This window comes from Arvicanthis niloticus, chromosome 23 (assembly GCF_011762505.2).
Source record: "Arvicanthis niloticus isolate mArvNil1 chromosome 23, mArvNil1.pat.X, whole genome shotgun sequence".
In the NCBI taxonomy this organism is placed as follows: Eukaryota; Metazoa; Chordata; class Mammalia; order Rodentia; family Muridae; genus Arvicanthis; species Arvicanthis niloticus.
In genome coordinates, this window is record NC_133430.1 from 6631717 (window position 1) to 6636324 (window position 4608).

The following is a 4608-nucleotide window of genomic DNA, read 5'->3' on the forward strand; positions in this document are numbered from 1 at the left end:
AACTGGCTCCCAAAATAACAGGGACATTCTTGGTGACTTAACAGGCATAATTAATGAGTGCTCACTGTGTTCTAACAGGTGGAAGTTGTCTGTCCCCAGGCAGCACTTGAGATGCATAGAGGGATGCTGTCAGTAGGAACTGCTAGGGGTTCTGAGTCGCATCCTCTCTTTCAATGGGCCCAAGCTGCCTGGCTGGCACTTAGCCTGTGGCAAGCACTGGAGGGTACCACCCAGAAGTGGAATGATGGGAGACCTTAGAACCTGGGTCTAGTTTCATCCCTTGTAGCCACACAGAAGCGGCTAGAAGCCAGGGCCTCACCTCACAGTCTTGGAGAGAAGCAAGCAGACCCAAGATCTGCTTGGGAAACCTCCAGTAAACAATATTTAACCGCAGGTGAAGGCACAGGGAGGGCTGAGGAGACTCAATGGGTAAAGTGCTTGCTAATCAAGCATGAAGTTCAGATCCCAGCATCCCCATAAAAAGCCAGGCTCGATGGATGGCAGCTATGACATAAAGCCTGGCTGTCTCAGGGTTGGAACCCTGGGTCTATTCTCTGCTGGCCTATCAGCAGGGCCTCTGGTATCCACAGCCTCCTCTGAGCAGTTGCAGAAAGGACGGGTATGAAGGACAGAAAATAAGGGTTCAACCCCTTGAATGTGAGTGGCCCTATGCCGTAAGTGGGGTGTGTGTGGAAGGAGGAGTCCCCACCAAATACCCAGGTTCTGTACTAGTGTCTCCTTCCTTGCTCCTTATGGTGTGACATTGTTTTTAAATGATGCAGATGATTTATTTTTAATAATTGTATTATAAAAACTCAAGCCACAAACAGGAAGTCTCATTTTTTTCTTCTTCAACCTACCTTATACCTTCAGCTGTCTTCAAGTAGTCCCTGTGTGTCCTTCCAGAATGTTCTATGTGCTTGCATGTGCACATGCATCTATGAATGTTTCAAGGTGAATAACTCAGCTTGATCTGCCTTTGTTTAGCGGCCATCTTGTGTCAAGGAAAACTCTGAGAACTCTCTCTCTCTCTCTCTCTCTCTCTCTCTCTCTGCCACCATGAGGAGGTCACATGTTGAAAAGATGGTTTCTGTGGCTGGTGAGATGTCTGAGATTGCTGCACATCCTGACAACCTGAGTTAGAAATTGCATCTCCCACCAGCTGCCTCTGACCTCCACAAACACTGTATGGTACAGACAGATGTACAAAGGCACACTCTCATACACACACACACACACACACACACACACACTCATGGGGGGAGGAGAGAGAGAGACAGAGAGACAGACAGAGAGAATTTTTTAATTTTAAAATGTTTTTAATTTTAATTAACTTTAAAATGTTTTTAATTTTTAAATGGAGAAGCTGTCCGTCTCCAGACTCCACATCTAACATCTTAATCCTGGGTGTCTACTCACCCCCAGCATCAGGACTTAAGCACTTGTGTTCACTTCGGCAGCACAGATACTAAAACTGGAATGATACGGAGAAGATTAGCATGGCCCCTGCGCAAGGATGAAGAAAAAAAAAGACTTAAGCACTCTGTCCACAATCACTTCCTCTTGTCCTTTCCAAGCCACTGGGTCCACTCAGGCTCCAACGCATCTCACTCCACACCAGACTCCAAGCAGTCACTGTTGCCGGGGACCAACTAGAGGAGTTGTTTCTCTAAATGTAGTTTTTTTGTGGCTTCCCAAGTTATGTGTACATCTCAAACAAATGGAGAGTGAAGAATCAATCAGCATCTTTCATCTAGAAGCAAAGAGGCACCATTGTCTGGTGGAAGTAACCCAGCCACACGCAGGCCACGCGTGAAAGTAAACAACTCAAATTGTTGAGGAAGTCCCTGAAACTGACAAGATTCACTAGGCCCCTCCCTGACAGAGTAAGCAATTAAAACTGTGAGTCCCCCTAAGACCCAACGGAGCCAAGCTGCAAAGAAGAATCTTGAGATCAGACCATCGGCCTGGAAGAGGTTTAGACCAACTGAGGCACCTGGAAAGGGGAGTCTCCAATCTGCTGAGCTGCCTGCAGTCTGTGCAGTGTGCTCAAGGTTTCCAGCCTTGTGAACTTCACCCATGCTGGTATGAGCTTTGGTGACACAGCTGTATTTGAGTCATTTCAGCTCCTATAAGTAACCCCTCACCCATATTCCTGTAAGTAACCCCAGTAAACCTCATTGACTCACAGGATGGATGCTGGTGGTATCTGTTCCTTGGTCTGCGTGGTCTCCTGATCTGGGGTGAAGGGACATGTGTGTTACATCTCTCCAGGAAGAGTTTTGTCACAAAAAAGCAGGTTACTCACTAATGTGAAACTCTGTGCTTTGGACACAGCACACAATTTGTGTCTTGATCACCACAAGCAACTCCACGTAATAGGAGCTGTTACCATGCTCTTGGTGGGGAGGGCTCACCGAGTTATACGCCTCCGTCAGAACACATAAGGGTCAGACACTATAGCCCCGCCCTCCACGTGAGTGAACTCAGCTGAGATAAGGGTTAAACTGGGCCTCATTGGCCTGAGATGCCCAGACCCTCCAAGGTGGCCACAGGGCTTCTCAGAAGTGACCTCATTAAGGGGCTGCCCACTCTTCAGTCTCCTGCAATGGGAGACAATGACCTCAGCCCTGATGGCTTTGAACGAGTGCCAATGGCCAGGGGGTGGGGACAGATCTCACTTCCTGGTGCAGAGTGGCAGACTGCAGACCCAGGTCCTGTTCCTCAGGATAAGCAATCCTGCCCCCTGCTTCACCTCACTCCATCTGTACTTGAGAGCTGACACCCTTCAGAGCTGGAGACTGAATGCACCCAGAACCAGGCACTCTGTAACTGCACTGTGCTAGGTTACACACAGTTAAGGCGCCACGCACCTCTGTAACTACAGGTCAAAACTGCCACCACTGCGGGGCTGGAGAGATGTGTCAACAGGTAAAGGAGCTTGGCTGTGCAAGCCTGGCAACATGAATGGAAATCACAGATGCCACAGGAAGGTGAAAGGAGATAACCCACTCCGAAAAGTCATCCTCTGTCTTCCACATATGCACTGCGGCACACATAGCTACTCATCATGTATACACACACATATGCACTGAGGCACACATAGCTACTCATCATGTATACACACACATATGCACTGAGGCACACATAGCTACTCATCATGTGTACACACACATACACAAGCATCACCGTCATCATCATTACAGATTAAAAGAATTTTAAAAACAAGACAGCCACCACAGCAAACCCATTGTATAGATGAGAAAACTGAGGAAAAAAAGGTAGCTAAAGGCTCCAACCAATAGGGAAGGAGTCAGGAGACGTACCAAGTATCTAGTTTCAGAGAACACAGCTTGAAACTTCTGATGGTAAATTAATTTGACCAGAACTGCTAACCTGGCCCAAAGCTCAAGTTGGGATTCATTTGCTGAACAGGCCACCTGATGGAGCTTTGCCACATGTGGTGGTCACAGGGACAAGAGGCTACTCTCTGAGAAGACCTTGAAGTGGTGGACATGCCTGTCAAGTTTAGGGGGCCTGCCTGTCTGCCTGGTTCAATGATCCATGTACACACACACACACACACACACACACAGAGAGAGAGAGAGAGAGAGAGAGAGGGAGAGGGAGAGGGAGAGGGAGAGGGAGAGGGAGAGGGAGAGGGAGAGGGAGAGGGAGAGGGAGAGGGAGAGGGAGAGGGAGAGGGAGAGGGAGAGGGAGAGGGAGAGGGAGAGGGGTAAGTGGAGGGGGAGGGGGAAGAGAAGGGGGAGGGAGAGGCAGATGTGTGGAACCGTGAGCCCCCAGCTGCCATGGCCAGAAGGCACATACTGCCCACCCGTAGGAACCAGATGGGACCCACAGCTCACCTGAGCCTGTACAGTTGCCCCTTTTAGATCAACACTGCATCAGGAGCAGCAATGTGGCCTCCTCTCCTGGTCTGACCCCTCCATTCCCAAGTCAAAGAGTGAAGGTCTCATGCCTTCCCTCTGGTCTGGGCTGAGGCTAAGTAAGCATGGCTGATATTTAAAAATGCAAAGTCCTGACCTGCCAGAACCCGGGGTGGGATCAGGAGCTGCTCTCAGCTCAGCCTCTGCACCTGCAGCAAGGCATCATGGGACCATGGGGCTACCAGCTTCCATAGCCTCTCTCATTTTAGGAGGGAGAAACACACACCCCTGCCACGAGTTTCTCTAACACCCAAGACAATGCAGCAGAGAGTCTCTGACATAACCCAACAAGGAGCATGGCACCCCTGTGGATCCAACATCTGTAGGCCAGTTAGCACCCCAGCCTTCTACCAGAAGTCTAGTGCTCACTCTAAGGTTATTGAGCCCCCACCACTGCCCAGTACCATTGGTCTCCTAGGGCATATGACCCCAACAAGTGATATCCTCCATCCACCCTGGACTGGCCATCTCCTGGCCCTCTTGATGGGCCCAAAGTTTTCCTTCTGCCCTGTTTTATGAAACACCCCAGAAGAGAAACCACTCCAAAGCAGACTGCAGACTGTGGGCACGTCTCCATCTTTTATGGGGCATTCTGCACCCAGGGAAGCTGAGTGGAACAAATGAGATTGGAATTTTATGATTCTTTTATAGTGTTGCACAG

The 4608-nt window shown here is 49.5% G+C and overlaps 1 non-coding gene across 1 annotated transcript; it reads left to right on the plus strand.

Moving 5' to 3' along the window:
• Positions 1–1444: 1444 nt before the first annotated feature.
• Positions 1445–1547, plus strand: LOC143437191 (U6 spliceosomal RNA). The gene has a single exon (XR_013106806.1). It is a non-coding gene; the product is annotated as a U6 spliceosomal RNA (small nuclear RNA).
• The last annotated feature ends 3061 nt before the right edge of the window (positions 1548–4608 follow it).